The sequence below is a fragment of the Amblyomma maculatum genome, chromosome 1, assembly GCF_055883805.1.
Source record: "Amblyomma maculatum isolate TAMU_Amacu chromosome 1, ASM5588380v1, whole genome shotgun sequence".
NCBI classification, from domain to species: domain Eukaryota; kingdom Metazoa; phylum Arthropoda; class Arachnida; order Ixodida; family Ixodidae; genus Amblyomma; species Amblyomma maculatum.
Genome location: NC_139344.1, coordinates 12,009,932 through 12,030,935, shown reverse-complemented (window position 1 = coordinate 12,030,935; position 21,004 = coordinate 12,009,932). Strand labels below are relative to the sequence as shown.

The 21,004-nt window shown below is 45.2% G+C and overlaps 14 non-coding genes across 14 annotated transcripts; all 14 read right to left on the bottom strand.

Moving 5' to 3' along the window:
- Window positions 1-5,453: 5,453 nt before the first annotated feature.
- TRNAP-UGG (transfer RNA proline (anticodon UGG)) lies at window positions 5,454-5,525 on the bottom strand. Its single transcript has one exon. It is a non-coding gene; the product is annotated as a tRNA-Pro (tRNA).
- A 997-nt stretch (window positions 5,526-6,522) lies between these two features.
- Window positions 6,523-6,594, bottom strand: TRNAP-UGG (transfer RNA proline (anticodon UGG)). The gene has a single exon. It is a non-coding gene; the product is annotated as a tRNA-Pro (tRNA).
- Window positions 6,595-7,592: 998 nt separating this feature from the next.
- Window positions 7,593-7,664, bottom strand: TRNAP-UGG (transfer RNA proline (anticodon UGG)). The gene has a single exon. It is a non-coding gene; the product is annotated as a tRNA-Pro (tRNA).
- Window positions 7,665-8,662: 998 nt separating this feature from the next.
- On the bottom strand, window positions 8,663-8,734 carry TRNAP-UGG (transfer RNA proline (anticodon UGG)). The gene has a single exon. It is a non-coding gene; the product is annotated as a tRNA-Pro (tRNA).
- Window positions 8,735-9,735: 1,001 nt separating this feature from the next.
- Window positions 9,736-9,807, bottom strand: TRNAP-UGG (transfer RNA proline (anticodon UGG)). Its single transcript has one exon. It is a non-coding gene; the product is annotated as a tRNA-Pro (tRNA).
- A 996-nt stretch (window positions 9,808-10,803) lies between these two features.
- TRNAP-UGG (transfer RNA proline (anticodon UGG)) lies at window positions 10,804-10,875 on the bottom strand. The gene has a single exon. It is a non-coding gene; the product is annotated as a tRNA-Pro (tRNA).
- Window positions 10,876-11,876: 1,001 nt separating this feature from the next.
- TRNAP-UGG (transfer RNA proline (anticodon UGG)) lies at window positions 11,877-11,948 on the bottom strand. Its single transcript has one exon. It is a non-coding gene; the product is annotated as a tRNA-Pro (tRNA).
- A 2,070-nt stretch (window positions 11,949-14,018) lies between these two features.
- TRNAP-UGG (transfer RNA proline (anticodon UGG)) lies at window positions 14,019-14,090 on the bottom strand. The gene has a single exon. It is a non-coding gene; the product is annotated as a tRNA-Pro (tRNA).
- Window positions 14,091-15,091: 1,001 nt separating this feature from the next.
- TRNAP-UGG (transfer RNA proline (anticodon UGG)) lies at window positions 15,092-15,163 on the bottom strand. The gene has a single exon. It is a non-coding gene; the product is annotated as a tRNA-Pro (tRNA).
- Window positions 15,164-16,163: 1,000 nt separating this feature from the next.
- Window positions 16,164-16,235, bottom strand: TRNAP-UGG (transfer RNA proline (anticodon UGG)). The gene has a single exon. It is a non-coding gene; the product is annotated as a tRNA-Pro (tRNA).
- A 1,000-nt stretch (window positions 16,236-17,235) lies between these two features.
- TRNAP-UGG (transfer RNA proline (anticodon UGG)) lies at window positions 17,236-17,307 on the bottom strand. Its single transcript has one exon. It is a non-coding gene; the product is annotated as a tRNA-Pro (tRNA).
- A 1,000-nt stretch (window positions 17,308-18,307) lies between these two features.
- TRNAP-UGG (transfer RNA proline (anticodon UGG)) lies at window positions 18,308-18,379 on the bottom strand. Its single transcript has one exon. It is a non-coding gene; the product is annotated as a tRNA-Pro (tRNA).
- Window positions 18,380-19,376: 997 nt separating this feature from the next.
- Window positions 19,377-19,448, bottom strand: TRNAP-UGG (transfer RNA proline (anticodon UGG)). Its single transcript has one exon. It is a non-coding gene; the product is annotated as a tRNA-Pro (tRNA).
- A 998-nt stretch (window positions 19,449-20,446) lies between these two features.
- TRNAP-UGG (transfer RNA proline (anticodon UGG)) lies at window positions 20,447-20,518 on the bottom strand. The gene has a single exon. It is a non-coding gene; the product is annotated as a tRNA-Pro (tRNA).
- Between the last annotated feature and the right edge of the window lie 486 nt (window positions 20,519-21,004).

Below are 21,004 nucleotides of genomic sequence, written 5' to 3'. Positions count from 1 at the left end.
GGATAGAATGAGAGAGAGAAGTTGATTAGACGGCATGTGCTCTATTGGGACACGAATCTCGCCTCTTTTTTTGGCTCAGCACCAAACCCTCGATACCCTTCATAGATGTGTACCCTTTTCAGAGAGAAGAAAAATAACTGTGCTGTCTGCACACCATCATGATGCTAGCACCCACAACATAACGATTAATCAGAACAAGACATGGCACAGACAAGACAGGCTTGCTATAATCTAGTATAATTGCAAGAATTATATTTCATGAAGAATCAAGCCACTGATTGGTGCCGATGCTTCTGTAGTCACATCAGAAAGCAGACAGTGGAGATCATTTCATTATAGCAAAATAGTTTCCTGAAAGGTCCCATCACACCCAAGGCTGTTTTCAAGCACACAGTACACATGAACCACGATCAATACTGATAATGGACATGTTGCAGGGACAAGGCCATGCATGCATGGTCACTACATGGAGAGGAACACAACTACCTGCACAGATCGAACTTGATTTCAGCATTCAGAAATCAAGATGTGTAGTGAGCTTTTCAAGTGAATCAAATACTTCTAGGCAATTTCAAGCATGAAAACAATCAAGAAGTAAAAATACAAAAAGATAAATGCATCAATGAGAGTATGACATCTGCAGTAAATCATAGGTTCATATTACTGCCATTATGATAAGCATTTTTTTTGCTGTTCATAAGAAAAAGAGGGAAATTTATGTCACACGGCAATATTTGCAGCCAAATTTATTGCTGCTGGTCGGCTGTTCACAGGGTTTTATGTGACGCCTGAAGCGCTTACATGTGCAAACTGCTTGTCTTCAGAGTACAAAAGCTTGGGAGACGCTATTTTCTGCACATTCATTCTGATGCACTTGAAAGAGCTATGCTGGAACCAGGTGCAAGGATATTGTGCAACTGAGTGGAATGCAGGAGCCCGTTTCTTAGTAAACTGAGGTCACCAGCTCCATCTTATACCTTTGTGACGCGAACACTTGTGATCCTCATTGAACACGACCTGCACTGAGGTTTTCAAGAAGGATAGAAGCATCCGGCGCTGATGGCCATTTTGAATGAACATTGAGAAGTTTCTTTCATGTGTGTTAGGTGACACTGAGGACAGCGACGCCTGCACTCTAATGTGCTTGAAAACTCGACAGCGCTTTAGGAACAGCTTCGATCCAAGCAGGCTCGGGCTCAATTTCACGAGTTGAATGCAGATTGACTCCAGTGAGGATTGAACGTTTTCGTGTAACAGAGGTATTACATACTTGAATTCGAGAGTGCTTTAGGAACAGCTTCGATCCAAGCGTACTCGGGCTCAATTGCACGAGTTGAATGCAGATTGAGTTCAATGAGGATCCAAAGCGTTCGTGTGACAGAAGTATTACATACTTAATAACCTTCTGCTCACAAATTCCTGCTATGAGTTTCAGTAAAAGTTTTTCTCCTTGAGTCATACTTGACAATACCAGCATTCATGTTTCTCATGAAGATGTAAACATTTGTCCTGTGCCACGTATTTGCACCCCAAGGTTCATACTATCCTCTATGAGCCACATGATAAAGCTGAATCCATGGAACCCTATACACTTTCGTGCAGGTGGTTTGCTACTGAGATCTTGCTTGCTGATATTCTTACTCTTTATTATTATGGCTCACAGTGAGAGTATTTTTTTTATGAGAATATCATGAGGACTGTCCTGCACGAAGTGCAGAAAACTTCCATCCTTCTACCCTTATACTGCTCCAATGGGGAAACTGAATAGCAGATAAGATGGCAGTTCATTTCAGATTGTGTCTGTACTTCTTTTTTCTGTACCATATAACACTGCCCAATCTATTACACTTGTCCTGAAAAATCTTACAGGCCTTCTTAGCTTTCTCAGCCATTTCTACGGTAATCGTTTCATTCACAGAACAAGAATGTGTTTTTTTTTCTCGGCACTAAAACTTGGTTATGAGTGCACCGTGGTTGTGTGTCCACAGCTCATACCTATATATAAAGAGGCCAAGAACACTAACAACTATGTCGTCCGCGCACGGTTGTAATGAGAGCATTCGGAGTACAACAATTAATCCCAATAAACTCATCAGTCAAGACATCACACGAAGCAATGATAACAAGCAGCCATTGCAAACATACCTCATGAAGCATCAAGCAGCAGATTGCTTCTGACTTCCCGACGCTTCTCCGTACAGCCAAAATCGTTTTCCAAAAACATAGTTTTCAGAAAGGTCGCTTTACACCCATGGCAGTTCTGAAGCACAGCACACACACAAGCACGATTGATATCAGTGGTCGGCACGTAACACGAACAACATCGTATGCTCGCGATCGCTGCAGCACGTAGACGAATGAATGCGACTAGCACAGCTCAAAATTCATATCAACATTCGGAAAACAAAGCGGGCGCAGTGAGCTTTTCACTAGTAACAAATGTACTTGCAGGCGATTTCACCAACTTGGCAAAACAGCAGTCGTTCCGAACGTATCACTTTCGCTACACTCCCACTAATCGTCGCTGCTATGAAACTGTCTACGCGCACAGGGAATTAATTCACAGCGGGGAGCTGCTTCTTGATGCTGTCCGTGAAAATCCTGCAGCAATCAGAAACGGCTCCAAATAAACACGTCGAAGCACCGCAACTGTGTAGAAGTAGTACATTTTCCATAGGTATGTCGGCCACTCATCAACTCGGTGAAGGCCAACTCAACTGGGGGAACTGCACTCGATGCTTGTGCACGTGGCAAGGCAAACTTCCAAGTCGCTTTGAATAATCGTAATAAACGAGCAATAGCGACATGAATTGTATATCTTTCATCGGTAGGCACCGTCCACTTAGGCCTTGTTTCGCCTACGCTCGGTCGGAAGCCATCTTTGCAGAAGTAGGAGGAGCTTGCGATGCGCCTCCGAGAACGAATGCGACCGATGCGTCCAAAAGAAATAGTGACCGTACAGCAGCCTTTAAGAGTGGAACGCGATAGCGTTATTCCCCTTCTTTCATGCATGTTACGAACGCCGGTGTGCGAGCGCCGGTCTGCGAACACCGATGGTTTACAAACGCTGGTCTACAAATTCCGAGCTACGAGCGCCAAACTACACTGTCATGTGCGCAGTTGCTCTCCTTTTTTTTCTCTGTCTCTACACACCCTTTCTCCTTTTCTTCCGCTGGGGTTGCGGCGGCAGCGGCAACCCCAGCGTAGGCTACCGGTGGTACCGGATGGGCGCTTGAGGCGAGGGAACGCTAAAAGACGCTGATATCTGGAGGTGCCAGATCTCAGCGTCAATGCCGGAAATTCTTCACAGCCGGGGACCAATGACAAACCACGCATGGGTAGCGTTTTCCGGTTTAAGCAATGCTCCGGTACCCAAGCCCTCCTGTCTTGTCCCGTCGCATGTCTGCGCCTTTGTTCCCCTTGCCTCCCCCTCTCTCCCCACTAAGTTCCCGTCGTCGCTGAATAGGACAATTTCAGCTACGAACGGGGGATAATTGTTCGAACTTTCAGAATTCATCCAGGTCTTGACATGCAGACGCCAGTTCGTACGGGGAGCCGACGGCCCGCGTATGATATTCTGTTGTATGGGTGGGAAAGTGGACCTCGCACAGCAAAAGTCAAGCATGGGCCTGGGTTAGGTGAAAATCCATTCATTGATCAACACACGCATAGAGAAAAAAAAAAGACAAGGACAAGCGCAGACACAAACAGCTCACTTCATGAGCGCATACCCCTTAGCTCAGGATTACAACTGTGAAATGCCAAGATGGAGGTAACATGGAAACTTACCTCACGCGTTTCCGGCAGCGTTGCAATCCGGCAGGCTGCATACTCTGCGCCGGCGCCGGCTTCTCAGTGAGCGAGAGTGTAGCTCTCTTTTTCCTCGTACCATGCACTCCGGTAAAACGCATGTTCGCGGATTTCTTCTCCTTGTGGTTCTGCGTCTAATGGCGACAGCAGGATGAGCTGTGGGCATGCAGCCGTCCATATTATTGACAGGAGTTCCTCACACTAACTAGAGGGAAAGCTGAGTGCGCTGCACTTCAGCCACCATGGGCGCGCTAAGAATCATGGGCCGGTGTGCTACTTGTTGCGGGACAGTCGGTTTTGTCTTGGGTATGTGGAGTGCCGTTACTGCGATGTTTCTTTTTCGTCATCATCATCATCTGAAGGTGCGTACATAGACCGCGAAAGCCACAGTTAGCGAAGGCGCAAAGAAAGACGTCGCCAATAAATGGTTTTTGTTTCCCGAAAATGCCTCTAAAAACTTCCTTCAGTGATTGCATAACTATAAATATTTTTGTAACGTTTTTTTATTTCAAATTTTGCCTATTAAGTGTGAAATATTGGTATTTGTGCTACTCAAAACTAAGCCAATAGGAAAAAGCCATCGCTTATATTGGATAAATATCCCACTGACATGCTGTTTCTCTATATTTTTGCAATTTATAGTCACAATATTCAATCTTAGGACATTATTTATGGTAGAACAACGTTTATCTTTGCATTAGTTTTGGCCAAAAGTTGTAGTTCTGCACTCGGTAGCTCTCCGGCCCATGATGCTTTGAGCGCCCATGGTGGCTGAACTGGCCGTCTGAAACTCCATGTAAACTCCCATAGACGGCAGCACAGCTTTCCCTCTAGGTAAGAGTAAGAAACTCTATGATATGAACCATACACTTCGTAGGTCAAGAAATACATAGAGTTCCTTACACTAAGTAGAGGGAAAGCTGAGGGCGCTGCACTTCAGCAACCATGGGCGCGCTAAGAATCATGGGCCGGTGTGCTACTTGTTGCGGGACAGTCGGTTTTTCTCGGGTACGTGGAGTGGCGTTACTGCGATGTTTCTTTTTCGTCATCATCATCATCTGAAGGTGCGTACATAGACCGCGAAAGCCATAGTAGCGAAGGCGCAAACGCAAACGTCGCCAATAAATGTTTTCTGTTTCCCGAAATGCCACTAAAAACTTCCTTAAGTGATTGCACAACCATAAATATTGTTTTAACGTCTTTCTGTTTCAAATTTTGCCTATTAAGTGCAAAATATTGGTGTTTGTGCTGCTCAAAACTAAGCCAATAGGAGAAAGAGCCATCGCTTATGTTAGATAAATCTCACACTGACATGCTGTTCCTCTGTCTTTTTGCAATTTAGAGTCACAATATTTAATCTTAGGACTATATTTACGGTAGAGCAATGTTTATCTTTGCATTAGTTTTGGCCAAAAGTTGTAGTTCTGCACTCGGTAGCTCTCCGGCCCATGATGCTTTGAGCGCCCATGGTGGCTGAACTGGACGTCTTGAACCTCCATGTAAACTCCCATAGACGGCGGCACAGCTTTCCCTCTAGGTAAGGTAAGAAACTCTATGGGTTCGAGGGTAGCCAAACCCGCAACGTTAGGCATAGCGTATGGAAGATATAAACAATTACGGAAAAAAGAAAGCGTCATAAAAGAGGGCCCGTTCGGGATTTGAACCCGGGACCTCTCGCACCCAAAGCGAGAATCATATCCCTAGACCAACGGGCCAGACGGAAGCGCTGTTGTTTTCCGCACTTAACCGCCCAATAGAGAGAGATTAACGATCTGAAGTGAATTCTGTGCACCGCGCAGCGTGCAGTTCTACGCGTTTATATTTTAGGTAACTAATTGGTGACATAAGGCTGTTGACTAATGTGTAGGAGGAAAAAAATGGTTTTTGAGACATACTATTAAACGTAGAAAATTTTCTAAGCCAGAGATACTGAGGCCATCTAGTGCGGCAGCTGGTTCGAGCACAGAGTTCCTTACACTAGAGGGAAAGCTGAGGGCGCTGCACTTCAGCCACCATGGGCGCGCTAAGAATCATGGGCCGGTGTGTTATTTGTTGCGGGACAGTCGGTTTTTCTCGGGTACGTGGAGTGGCGTTACTGCGATGTTTCTTTTTCGTCATCATCATCATCTGAAGGTGCGTAAATAGACCGCGAAAGCCATAGTAGCGAAGGCGCAAAAGCAGGCTTCGCCAATAAATGTTTTCTGTTTCCCGAAATGCCACTAAAAACTTCCTTAAGTGATTGCACAACCATAAATATTGTTTTAACGTTTTTCTGTTTCAAATTTTGCCTATTAAGTGCGAAATATTGGTGTTTGTGCTGCTCAAAACTAAGCCAATAGGAGAAAGAGCCATCGCTAATATTAGATAAATCTCACACTGACATGCTGTTCCTCTCTCTTTTTGCAATTTAGAGTCACAATATTCAATCTTAGGACATTATTTACAGTAGAACAATGTTTATCTTTGCATTAGTTTTGGCCAAATGTTGTAGCTCTGCACCTGGTAGCTCTCCGGCCCATGATGCTTTGAGCGCCCATGGTGGCTGAACTGGCCGTCTGGAACCTCCGTGTAAACTTCCATAGACGGCGGCACAGCTTTCCCTCTAGGTAAGGTAAGAAACTCTATGGGTTCGAGGGTAGCCAAACCCGCAACGTTAGGCATAGCGTATGGAAGATATAAACCTTTACGGAAAAAAGAAAGCGGCATAAAAGAGGGCCCGTCCGGGATTTGAACCCGGGACCTCTCGCACCCAAAGCGAGAATCATACCCCTAGACCAACGGGCCAGACGGAGGCGCTGTTGTTTTCCGCACTTAACCGCCCAATAGAGAGAGATTAACGATCTGAAGTGAATTCTGTGCACCGCGCAGCGTGCAGTTCTACGCGTTTATATTTTAGGTAACTAATTGGTGACATAAATGCTGTTGACTAATGTGTAGGAGGAAAAAAATGTTTTTTGAGACATACTATTAAACGTAGAAAATTTTCTAAGCCAGACATACTGAGGCCATCTAGTGCGGCAGCTGGTTCGAGCATAGAGTTCCTTACACTAGAGGGAAAGCTGAGGGCGCTGCACTTCAGCCACCATGGGCGCGCTAAGAATCATGGGCCGGTGTGTTATTTGTTGCGGGACAGTCGGTTTTTCTCGGGTACGTGGAGTGGCGTTACTGCGATGTTTCTTTTTCGTCATCATCATCATCTGAAGGTGCGTACATAGACCGCGAAAGCCATAGTAGCGAAGGCACAAAAGCAGGCTTCGCCAATAAATGTTTTCTGTTTCCCGAAATGCCACTAAAAACTTCCTTAAGTGATTGCACAACCATAAATATTGTTTTAACGTTTTTCTGTTTCAAATTTTGCCTATTAAGTGCGAAATATTGGTGTTTGTGCTGCTCAAAACTAAGCCAATAGGAGAAAGAGCCATCGCTAATATTAGATAAATCTCACACTGACATGCTGTTCCTCTCTCTTTTTGCAATTTAGAGTCACAATATTCAATCTTAGGACATTATTTACAGTAGAACAATGTTTATCTTTGCATTAGTTTTGGCCAAATGTTGTAGCTCTGCACCTGGTAGCTCTCCGGCCCATGATGCTTTGAGCGCCCATGGTGGCTGAACTGGCCGTCTGGAACCTCCGTGTAAACTTCCATAGACGGCGGCACAGCTTTCCCTCTAGGTAAGGTAAGAAACTCTATGGGTTCGAGGGTAGCCAAACCCGCAACGTTAGGCATAGCGTATGGAAGATATAAACCTTTACGGAAAAAAGAAAGCGGCATAAAAGAGGGCCCGTCCGGGATTTGAACCCGGGACCTCTCGCACCCAAAGCGAGAATCATACCCCTAGACCAACGGGCCAGACGGAGGCGCTGTTGTTTTCCGCACTTAACCGCCCAATAGAGAGAGATTAACGATCTGAAGTGAATTCTGTGCACCGCGCAGCGTGCAGTTCTACGCGTTTATATTTTAGGTAACTAATTGGTGACATAAATGCTGTTGACTAATGTGTAGGAGGAAAAAAATGTTTTTTGAGACATACTATTAAACGTAGAAAATTTTCTAAGCCAGACATACTGAGGCCATCTAGTGCGGCAGCTGGTTCGAGCATAGAGTTCCTTACACTAGAGGGAAAGCTGAGGGCGCTGCACTTCAGCCACCATGGGCGCGCTAAGAATCATGGGCCGGTGTGTTATTTGTTGCGGGACAGTCGGTTTTTCTCGGGTACGTGGAGTGGCGTTACTGCGATGTTTCTTTTTCGTCATCATCATCATCTGAAGGTGCGTACATAGACCGCGAAAGCCATAGTAGCGAAGGCACAAAAGCAGGCTTCGCCAATAAATGTTTTCTGTTTCCCGAAATGCCACTAAAAACTTCCTTAAGTGATTGCACAACCATAAATATTGTTTTAACGTTTTTCTGTTTCAAATTTTGCCTATTAAGTGCGAAATATTGGTGTTTGTGCTGCTCAAAACTAAGCCAATAGGAGAAAGAGCCATCGCTAATATTAGATAAATCTCACACTGACATGCTGTTCCTCTCTCTTTTTGCAATTTAGAGTCACAATATTCAATCTTAGGACATTATTTACAGTAGAACAATGTTTATCTTTGCATTAGTTTTGGCCAAATGTTGTAGCTCTGCACCTGGTAGCTCTCCGGCCCATGATGCTTTGAGCGCCCATGGTGGCTGAACTGGCCGTCTGGAACCTCCGTGTAAACTTCCATAGACGGCGGCACAGCTTTCCCTCTAGGTAAGGTAAGAAACTCTATGGGTTCGAGGGTAGCCAAACCCGCAACGTTAGGCATAGCATATGGAAGATATAAACCTTTACAGAAAAAAGTAAGCGGCATAAAAGAGGGCCCGTCCGGGATTTGATCCCGGGACCTCTCGCACCCAAAGCGAGAATCATACCCCTAGACCAACGGGCCGTACGGAGGCGCTGTTGTTTTCTGCACTTAACCGCCCAATAGAGAGAGATTAACGATCTGAAGTGAATTCTGTGCACCGCGCAGCGTGCAGTTCTACGCGTTTATATTTTAGGTAACTAATTGGTGACATAATGCTGTTGACTAATGTGTAGGAGGAAAAAAAATCGTTTTTGAGACATACTATTAAACGTAGAAAATTTCCTAAGCCAGCGATACTGAGGCCATCTAGTGCGGCAGCTGGTACGAGCATAGAGTTCCTTACACTAACTAGAGGGAAAGTTGAGGGCGCTGCACTTCCGCCACCATGGGTGCGCTAAGAATCATGGGCCGGTGTGCTACTTGTTGCGGGACTGTCGGTTTTTCTCGGGTACGTGGAGCGGCTTACTGCGATGTTTCTTTTTCGTCATCATCATCATCTGAAGGTGCGTACATAGACCGCGAAAGCCATAGTAGCGAAGGCGCAAACGCAGACGTCGCCAATAAATGTTTTCTGTTTCCCGAAATGCCACTAAAAACTTCCTTAAGTGATTGCACAACCATAAATATTGTTTTAACGTTTTTCTGTTTCAAATTTTGCCTATTAAGTGCGAAATATTGGTGTTTGTGCTGCTCAAAACTGAGCCAATAGGAGAAAGAGCCATCGCTTATATTAGATAAATCTCACACTGACATGCTGTTCCTCTCTCTTTTTGCAATTTAGAGTCACAATATTCAATCTTAGGACATTATTTACAGTAGAACAATGTTTATCTTTGCATTAGTTTTGGCCAAAAGTTGTAGTTCTGCACTCGGTAGCTGTCCGGCCCATGATGCTTTGAGCGCCCATGGTGGCTGAACTGGACGTCTTGAACCTCCACGTAAACTCCCATAGACGGCGGCACAGCTTTCTCTCTAGGTAAGGTAAGAAACTCTATGGGTTCGAGGGTAGCCAAACCTGCAACGTTAGGCATAGCGTATGGAAGATATAAACCTTTACGGAAAAAAGAAAGCGGCATAAAAGAGGGCCCGTCCGGGATTTGAACCCGGGACCTCTCGCACCCAAAGCGAGAATCATACCCCTAGACCAACGGGCCGGACGGAGGCGCTGTTGTTTTCCGCACTTAACCGCCCAATAGAGAGAGATTAACGATCTGAAGTGAATTCTGTGCACCGCGCAGCGTGCAGTTCTACGCGTTTATATTTTAGGTAACTAATTGGTGACATAATGCTGTTGACTAATGTGTAGGAGGAAAAAAATGGTTTTTGAGACATACCATTAAACGTAGAAAATTTTCTAAGCCAGAGATACTGAGGCCATCTAGTGCGGCAGCTGGTTCGAGCACAGAGTTCCTTACACTAGAGGGAAAGCTGAGGGCGCTGCACTTCAGCCACCATGGGCGCGCTAAGAATCATGGGCCGGTGTGTTATTTGTTGCGGGACAGTCGGTTTTTCTCGGGTACGTGGAGTGGCGTTACTGCGATGTTTCTTTTTCGTCATCATCATCATCTGAAGGTGCGTACATAGACCGCGAAAGCCATAGAGCGAAGGCGCAAACGCAGACGTCGCCAATAAATGTTTTCTGTTTCCCGAAATGATACTAAAAACATCCTTAAGTGACTGCACAAACATAAATATTGTTATAACGCTTTTCTGTTTCAAATTTTGCCTATTAAGTGCGAAATATTGGTGTTTGTGCTGCTCAAAACTAAGCCAATAAGAGAAAGAGCCATCGCTTATATTAGAGAAATCTCACACTGACATGCTTTTCGTCTATCTTTTTGCAATTTAGAGTCACAATATTCAATCTCAGGACTATATTTACGGTAGAACAATGTTTATCTTTGCATCAGTTTTGGCCAAATGATGTAGTTCTGCACTCGGTAGCTCTCCGGCCCATGATGCTTTGAGCGCCCATGGTGGCTGAACTGGCCGTCTGGAACCTCCGTGTAAACTTCCATAGACGGCGGCACAGCTTTCCCTCTAGGTAAGGTAAGAAACTCTATGGGTTCGAGGGTAGCCAAACCCGCAACGTTAGGCATAGCATATGGAAGATATAAACCTTTACAGAAAAAAGTAAGCGGCATAAAAGAGGGCCCGTCCGGGATTTGAACCCGGGACCTCTCGCACCCAAAGCGAGAATCATACCCCTAGACCAACGGGCCGTACGGAGGCGCTGTTGTTTTCTGCACTTAACCGCCCAATAGAGAGAGATTAACGATCTGAAGTGAATTCTGTGCACCGCGCAGCGTGCAGTTCTACGCGTTTATATTTTAGGTAACTAATTGGTGACATAATGCTGTTGACTAATGTGAAGGAGGAAAAAAAATCGTTTTTGAGACATACTATTAAACGTAGAAAATTTCCTAAGCCAGCGATACTGAAGCCATCTAGTGCGGCAGCTGGTACGAGCATAGAGTTCCTTACACTAACTAGAGGGAAAGTTGAGGGCGCTGCACTTCCGCCACCATGGGCGCGCTAAGAATCATGGGCCGGTGTGCTACTTGTTGCGGGACAGTCGGTTTTTCTCGGGTACGTGGAGCGGCTTACTGCGATGTTTCTTTTTCGTCATCATCATCATCTGAAGGTGCGTACATAGACCGCGAAAGCCATAGTAGCGAAGGCGCAAACGCAGACGTCGCCAATAAATGTTTTCTGTTCCTCGAAATGCCACTAAAAACTTCCTTAAGTGATTGCACAACCATAAATATTGTTTTAACGTCTTTCTGTTTCAAATTTTGCCTATTAAGTGCAAAATATTGGTGTTTGTGCTGCTCAAAACTAAGCCAATAGGAGAAAGAGCCATCGCTTATATTAGATAAATCTCACACTGACATGCTGTTCCTCTCTCTTTTTGCAATTTAGAGTCACACTATTTAATCTTAGGACTATATTTACGGTAGAGCAATGTTTATCTTTGCATTAGTTTTGGCCAAAAGTTGTAGTTCTGCACTCGGTAGCTCTCCGGCCCATGATGCTTTGAGCACCCATGGTGGCTGAACTGGACGTCTTGAACCTCCATGTAAACTCCCATAGACGGCGGCACAGCTTTCCCTCTAGGTAAGGTAAGAAACTCTATGGGTTCGAGGGTAGCCAAACCCGCAACGTTAGGCATAGCGTATGGAAGATATAAACATTTACGGAAAAAAGAAAGCGTCATAAAAGAGGGCCCGTCCGGGATTTGAACCCGGGACCTCTCGCACCCAAAGCGAGAATCATACCCCTAGACCAACGGGCCGGACGGAGGCGCTGTTGTTTTCCGCACTTAACCGCCCAATAGAGAGAGATTAACGATCTGAAGTGAATTCTGTGCACCGCGCAGCGTGCAGTTCTACGCGTTTATATTTTAGGTAACTAATTGGTGACATAATGCTGTTGACTAATGTGTAGGAGGAAAAAAATGGTTTTTGAGACATACTATTAAACGTAGAAAATTTTCTAAGCCAGAGATACTGAGGCCATCTAGTGCGGCAGCTGGTTCGAGCATAGAGTTCCTTACACTAGAGGGAAAGCTGAGCTCGCTGCACTTCAGCCACCATGGGCGCGCTAAGAATCATGGGCCGGTGTGTTATTTGTTGCGGGACAGTCGGTTTTTCTCGGGTACGTGGAGTGGCGTTACTGCGATGTTTCTTTTTCGTCATCATCATCATCTGAAGGTGCGTACATAGACCGCGAAAGCCATAGTAGCGAAGGCGCAAAAGCAGGCTTCGCCAATAAATGTTTTCTGTTTCCCGAAATGCCACTAAAAACTTCCTTAAGTGATTGCACAACCATAAATATTGTTTTAACGTTTTTCTGTTTCAAATTTTGCCTATTAAGTGCGAAATATTGGTGTTTGTGCTGCTCAAAACTGAGCCAATAGGAGAAAGAGCCATCGCTTATATTAGATAAATCTCACACTGACATGCTGTTCCTCTCTCTTTTTGCAATTTAGAGTCACAATATTCAATCTTAGGACATTATTTACAGTAGAACAATGTTTATCTTTGCATTAGTTTTGGCCAAAAGTTGTAGTTCTGCACTCGGTAACTCTCCGGCCCATGGTGCTTTGAGCGCCCATGGCGGCTGAACTGGCCGTCTGGAACCTCCATGTAAACTCCTATAGACGGCGGCACAGCTTTCCCTCTAGGTAAGGTAAGAAACTCTGTGGGTTCGAGGGTAGCCAAACCCGCATCGTTAGGCATAGCGTATCGAAGATATAAACCTTTACGGAAAAAAGAAAGCGGCATAAAAGAGGGCCCGTCCGGGATTTAAAACCCGGGACCTCTCGCACCCAAAGCGAGAATCATACTCCTAGACCAACGGGCCAGACGGAGGCGCTGTTGTTTTCCGCACTTAACCGCCCAATAGAAAGAGATTAACGATCTTAAGTGAATACTGTGCACCGCGCAGAGTGCAGTTCTACGCGTTTATATTTTAGGTAACTAATTGGTGACATAATGCTGTTGACTAATGTGTAGGAGGAAAAAAATCGTTTTTGAGACATACTATTAAACGTAGAAAATTTTCTAAGCCAGAGATACTGAGGCCATCTAGTGCGGCAGCTGGTTCGAGCCTAGAGTTCCTTACACTAACTAGAGGGAAAGCTGAGGGCGCTGCACTTCAGTCACCGTGGGCGCGCTAAGAATCATGGGCCGGTGTGCTGCTTGTTGCGGGACAGTCGGTTTTTCTCGGGTACGTGGAGTGGCGTTACTGCGATGTTTCTTTTTCGTCATCATCATCATCTGAAGGTGCGTACATAGACCGCGAAAGCCATAGAGCGAAGGCGCAAACGCAGACGTCGCCAATAAATGTTTTCTGTTTCCCGAAATGATACTAAAAACATCCTTAAGTGATTGCACAAACATAAATATTGTTATAACGCTTTTCTGTTTCAAATTTTGCCTATTAAGTGCGAAATATTGGTGTTTGTGCTGCTCAAAACTAAGCCAATAAGAGAAAGAGCCATCGCTTATATTAGAGAAATCTCACACTGACATGCTTTTCGTCTATCTTTTTGCAATTTAGAGTCACAATATTCAATCTCAGGACTATATTTACGGTAGAACAATGTTTATCTTTGCATCAGTTTTGGCCAAATGATGTAGTTCTACACTCGGTAGCTCTCCGGCCCATGATGCTTTGAGCGCCCATGGTGGCTGAACTGGCCGTCTGGAACCTCCGTGTAAACTTCCATAGACGGCGGCACAGCTTTCCCTCTAGGTAAGGTAAGAAACTCTATGGGTTCGAGGGTAGCCAAACCCGCAACGTTAGGCATAGCATATGGAAGATATAAACCTTTACAGAAAAAAGTAAGCGGCATAAAAGAGGGCCCGTCCGGGATTTGAACCCGGGACTTCTCGCACCCAAAGCGAGAATCATACCCCTAGACCAACGGGCCGTACGGAGGCGCTGTTGTTTTCTGCACTTAACCGCCCAATAGAGAGAGATTAACGATCTGAAGTGAATTCTGTGCACCGCGCAGCGTGCAGTTCTACGCGTTTATATTTTAGGTAACTAATTGGTGACATAATGCTGTTGACTAATGTGTAGGAGGAAAAAAAATCGTTTTTGAGACATACTATTAAACGTAGAAAATTTCCTAAGCCAGCGATACTGAAGCCATCTAGTGCGGCAGCTGGTACGAGCATAGAGTTCCTTACACTAACTAGAGGGAAAGTTGAGGGCGCTGCACTTCCGCCACCATGGGCGCGCTAAGAATCATGGGCCGGTGTGCTACTTGTTGCGGGACAGTCGGTTTTTCTCGGGTACGTGGAGCGGCTTACTGCGATGTTTCTTTTTCGTCATCATCATCATCTGAAGGTGCGTACATAGACCGCGAAAGCCATAGTAGCGAAGGCGCAAACGCAGACGTCGCCAATAAATGTTTTCTGTTCCTCGAAATGCCACTAAAAACTTCCTTAAGTGATTGCACAACCATAAATATTGTTTTAACGTCTTTCTGTTTCAAATTTTGCCTATTAAGTGCAAAATATTGGTGTTTGTGCTGCTCAAAACTAAGCCAATAGGAGAAAGAGCCATCGCTTATATTAGATAAATCTCACACTGACATGCTGTTCCTCTCTCTTTTTGCAATTTAGAGTCACACTATTTAATCTTAGGACTATATTTACGGTAGAGCAATGTTTATCTTTGCATTAGTTTTGGCCAAAAGTTGTAGTTCTGCACTCGGTAGCTCTCCGGCCCATGATGCTTTGAGCGCCCATGGTGGCTGAACTGGACGTCTTGAACCTCCATGTAAACTCCCATAGACGGCGGCACAGCTTTCCCTCTAGGTAAGGTAAGAAACTCTATGGGTTCGAGGGTAGCCAAACCCGCAACGTTAGGCATAGCGTATGGAAGATATAAACATTTACGGAAAAAAGAAAGCGTCATAAAAGAGGGCCCGTCCGGGATTTGAACCCGGGACCTCTCGCACCCAAAGCGAGAATCATACCCCTAGACCAACGGGCCGGACGGAGGCGCTGTTGTTTTCCGCACTTAACCGCCCAATAGAGAGAGATTAACGATCTGAAGTGAATTCTGTGCACCGCGCAGCGTGCAGTTCTACGCGTTTATATTTTAGGTAACTAATTGGTGACATAATGCTGTTGACTAATGTGTAGGAGGAAAAAAATGGTTTTTGAGACATACTATTAAACGTAGAAAATTTTCTAAGCCAGAGATACTGAGGCCATCTAGTGCGGCAGCTGGTTCGAGCCTAGAGTTCCTTACACTAACTAGAGGGAAAGCTGAGGGCGCTGCACTTCAGCCACCGTGGGCGCGCTAAGAATCATGGGCCGGTGTGCTACTTGTTGCGGGACAGTCGGTTTTTCTCGGGTACGTGGAGTGGCGTTACTGCGATGTTTCTTTTTCGTCATCATCATCATCTGAAGGTGCGTACATAGACCGCGAAAGCCATAGAGCGAAGGCGCAAACGCAGACGTCGCCAATAAATGTTTTCTGTTTCCCGAAATGATACTAAAAACATCCTTAAGTGATTGCACAAACATAAATATTGTTATAACGCTTTTCTGTTTCAAATTTTGCCTATTAAGTGCGAAATATTGGTGTTTGTGCTGCTCAAAACTAAGCCAATAAGAGAAAGAGCCATCGCTTATATTAGAGAAATCTCACACTGACATGCTTTTCGTCTATCTTTTTGCAATTTAGAGTCACAATATTCAATCTCAGGACTATATTTACGGTAGAACAATGTTTATCTTTGCATCAGTTTTGGCCAAATGATGTAGTACTGCACTCGGTAGCTCTCCGGCCCATGATGCTTTGAGCGCCCATGGTGGCTGAACTGGCCGTCTGGAACCTCCGTGTAAACTTCCATAGACGGCGGCACAGCTTTCCCTCTAGGTAAGGTAAGAAACTCTATGGGTTCGAGGGTAGCCAAACCCGCAACGTTAGGCATAGCATATGGAAGATATAAACCTTTACAGAAAAAAGTAAGCGGCATAAAAGAGGGCCCGTCCGGGATTTGAACCCGGGACCTCTCGCACCCAAAGCGAGAATCATACCCCTAGACCAACGGGCCGTACGGAGGCGCTGTTGTTTTCTGCACTTAACCGCCCAATAGAGAGAGATTAACGATCTGAAGTGAATTCTGTGCACCGCGCAGCGTGCAGTTCTACGCGTTTATATTTTAGGTAACTAATTGGTGACATAATGCTGTTGACTAATGTGTAGGAGGAAAAAAAATGGTTTTTGAGAGATACTATTAAACGTAGAAAATTTTCTAAGCCAGAGATACTGAGGCCATCTAGTGCGGCAGCTGGTTCGAGCATAGAGCTCCTTACACTAACTAGAGGGAAAGCTGAGGGCGCTGCACTTCAGCCACCATGGGCGCGCTAAGAATCATGGGCCGGTGTGTTATTTGTTGCGGGACAGTCGGTTTTTCTCGGGTACGTGGAGTGGCGTTACTGCGATGTTTCTTTTTCGTCATCATCATCATCTGAAGGTGCGTACATAGACCGCGAAAGCCATAGTAGCGAAGGCGCAAAAGCAGGCTTCGCCAATAAATGTTTTCTGTTTCCCGAAATGCCACTAAAAACTTTCTTAAGTGATTTCACAACCATAAATATTGTTTTAACGTTTTTCTGTTTCAAATTTTGCCTATTAAGTGCGAAATATTGGTGTTTGTGCTGCTCAAAACTAAGCCAATAGGAGAAAGAGCCATCGCTAATATTAGATAAATCTCACACTGACATGCTGTTCCTCTCTTTTTGCAATTTAGAGTCACAATATTCAATCTTAGGACATTATTTACAGTAGAACAATGTTTATCTTTGCATTAGTTTTGGCCAAAAGTTGTAGTTCTGCACTCGGTAACTCTCCGGCCCATGATGCTTCGAGCGCCCATGGCGGCTGAACTGGCCGTCTGGAACCTCCATGTAAACTCCCATAGACGGCGGCACAGCTTTCCCTCTAGGTAAGGTAAGAAACTCTATGGCTTCGAGGGTAGCCAAACCCGCAACTTTAGGCATAGCGTATGGAAGATATAAAGCTTTACGGAAAAAAGAAAGCGGCATAAAAGAGGGCCCGTCCGGGATTTGAACCCGGGACCTCTCGCACCCAAAGCGAGAATCATACCCCTAGACCAACGGGCCAGACGGAGGCGCTGTTGTTTTCCGCACTTAACCGCCCAATAGAAAGAGATTAACGATCTTAAGTGAATACTGTGCACCGCGCAGCGTGCAGTTCTACGCGTTTATATTTTAGGTAACTAATTGGTGACATAATGCTGTTGACTAATGTGTAGGAGGAAAAAAATCGTTTTTGAGACATACTATTAAACGTAGAAAATTTTCTAAGCCAGAGATACTGAGGCCATCTAGTGCGGCAGCTGGTTCGAGCCTAGAGTTCCTTAAACTAACTAGAGGGAAAGCTGAGGGCGCTGCACTTCAGCCACCATGGGCGCGCTAAGAATCATGGGCCGGTATGCTACTTGTTGCGGGACAGTCGGTTTTTCTCGGGTACGTGGAGTGGCGTTACTGCGATGTTTCTTTTTCGTCATCATCATCATCTGAAGGTGCGTACATAGACCGCGAAAGCCATAGAGCGAAGGCGCAAACGCAGACGTCGCCAATAAATGTTTTCTGTTTCCCGAAATGCCACTAAAAACATCCTTAAGTGATTGCACAAACATAAATATTGTTATAACGTTTTTCTGTTTCAAATTTTGCCTATTAAGTGCGAAATATTGGTGTTTGTGCTGCTCAAAACTAAGCCAATAGGAGAAAGAGCCATCGCTTATATTAGAGAAATCTCACACTGACATGCTTTTCGTCTCTCTTTTTGCAATTTAGAGTCACAATATTCAATCTCAGGACTATATTTACGGTAGAACAATGTTTATCTTTGCATTAGTTTTGGCCAAATGTTGTAGTTCTGCACTCGTTAGCTCTCCGGCCCATGATGCTTTGAGCGCCCATGGTGGCTGAACTGGCCGTCTCGAACCTCCGTGTAAACTTCCATAGACGGCGGCACAGCTTTCCCTCTAGGTAAGGTAAGAAACTCTATGGGTTCGAGGGTAGCCAAACCAGCAACGTTAGGGATAGCATATGGAAGATATAAACCTTTACAGAAAAAAGTAAGCGGCATAAAAGAGGGCCCGTCCGGGATTTGAACCCGGGACCTCTCGCACCCAAAGCGAGAATCATACCGCTAGACCAACGGGCCAGACGGAGGCGCTGTTGTTCTCCGCACTTAACCGCCCAATAGAGAGAGATTAACGATCTGAAGTGAATTCTGTGCACAGCGCAGCGTGCAGTTCTACGCGTTTATATTTTAGGTAACTAATTGGTGACATAATGCTGTTGACTAATGTGTAGGAGGAAAAAAATGGTTTTTGAGACATACTATTAAACGTAGAAAATTTTCTAAGCCAGAGATACTGAGGCCATCTAGTGCGGCAGCTGGTTCGAGCATAGAGTTCCTTACACTAGAGGGAAAGCTGAGGGCGCTGCACTTCAGCCACCATGGGCGCGCTAAGAATCATGGGCCGGTGTGTTATTTGTTGCGGGGCAGTCGGTTTTTCTCGGGTACGTGTAGTGGCGTTACTGCGATGTTTCTTTTTCGTCATCATCATCATCTGAAGGTGCGTACATAGACCGCGAAAGCCATAGTAGCGAAGGCGCAAAAGCAGGCTTTGCCAATAAATGTTTTCTGTTTCCCGAAATGCCACTAAAAACTTTCTTAAGTGATTGCACAACCATAAATATTGTTATAACGTTTTTCTGTTTCAAATTTTGCCTATTAAGTGCGAAATATTGGTGTTTGTGCTGCTCAAAACTAAGCCAATAGGAGAAAGAGCCATCGCTTATATTAGATAAATCTCACACTGACATGCTGTTCCTCTCTCTTTTTGCAATTTAGAGTCACAATATTCAATCTTAGGACATTATTTACAGTAGAACAATGTTTATCTTTGCATTAGTTTTGGCCAAAAGTTGTAGTTCTGCACTCGGTAGCTGTCCGGCCCATGATGCTTTGAGCGCCCATGGCGGCTGAACTGGCCGTCTGGAACCTCCATGTAAACTCCCATAGACGGCGGCACAGCTTTCCCTCTAGGTAAGGTAAGAAACTCTATGGGTTCGAGGGTAGCCAAACCCGCAACGTTAGGCATAGCGTATGGAAGATATAAACCTTTACGAAAAAAAGAAAGCGGCATAAAAGAGGGCCCGTCCGGGATTTGAACCCGGGACCTCTCGCACCCAAAGCGAGAATCATACCCCTAGACCAACGGGCCAGACGGAGGCGCTGTTGTTTTCCGCACTTAACCGCCCAATAGAGAGAGATTAACGATCTGAAGTGAATTCTGTGCACCGCGCAGCGTGCAGTTCTACGCGTTTATATTTTAGGTAACTAATTGGTGACATAATGCTGTTGACTAATGTGTAGGAGGAAAAAAAATGGTTTTTGAGACATACTATTAAACGTAGAAAATTTTCTAAGCCAGAGATACTGAGGCCATCTAGTGCGGCAGCTGGTTCGAGCATAGAGTTCCTTACACTAGAGGGAAAGCTGAGGGCGCTGCACTTCAGCCACCATGGGCGCGCTAAGAATCATGGGCCGGTGTGTTATTTGTTGCGGGACAGTCGGTTTTTCTCGGGTACGTGGAGTGGCGTTACTGCGATGTTTCTTTTTCGTCATCATCATCATCTGAAGGTGCGTACATAGACCGCGAAAGCCATAGTAGCGAAGGCGCAAAAGCAGGCTTTGCCAATAAATGTTTTCTGTTTCCCGAAATGCCACTAAAAACTTTCTTAAGTGATTGCACAACCATAAACACTGTTATAACGTTTTTCTGTTTCAAATTTTGCCTATTAAGTGCGAAATATTGGTGTTTGTGCTGCTCAAAACTAAGCCAATAGGAGAAAGAGCCATCGCTTATATTAGATAAATCTCACACTGACATGCTGTTCCTCTCTCTTTATGCAATTTAGAGTCACAATATTCAATCTTAGGACATTATTTACAGTAGAACAATGTTTATCTTTGCATTAGTTTTGGCCAAAAGTTGTAGTTCTGCACTCGGTAGCTGTCCGGCCCATGATGCTTTGAGCGCCCATGGCGGCTGAACTGGCCGTCTGGAACCTCCATGTAAACTCCCATAGACGGCGGCACAGCTTTCCCTCTAGGTAAGGTAAGAAACTCTATGGGTTCGAGGGTAGCCAAACCCGCAACGTTAGGCATAGCATATGGAAGATATAAACCTTTACGAAAAAAAGAAAGCGGCATAAAAGAGGGCCCGTCCGGGATTTGAACCCGGGACCTCTCGCACCCAAAGCGAGAATCATACCCCTAGACCAACGGGCCAGACGGAGGCGCTGTTGTTTTCCGCACTTAACCGCCCAATAGAGAGAGATTAACGATCTGAAGTGAATTCTGTGCACCGCGCAGCGTGCAGTTCTACGCGTTTATATTTTAGGTAACTAATTGGTGACATAATGCTGTTGACTAATGTGTAGGAGGAAAAAAATGGTTTTTGAGACATACTATTAAACGTAGAAAATTTTCTAAGCCAGAGATACTGAGGCCATCTAGTGCGGCAGCTGGTTCGAGCCTAGAGTTCCTTACACTAACTAGAGGGAAAGCTGAGGGCGCTGCACTTCAGCCACCATGGGCGCGCTAAGAATCATGGGCCGGTGTGCTACTTGTTGCGGGACAGTCGGTTTTTCTCGGGTACGTGGAGTGGCGTTACTGCGATGTTTCTTTTTCGTCATCATCATCATCTGAAGGTGCGTACATAGACCGCGAAAGCCATAGAGCGAAGGCGCAAACGCAGACGTCGCCAATAAATGT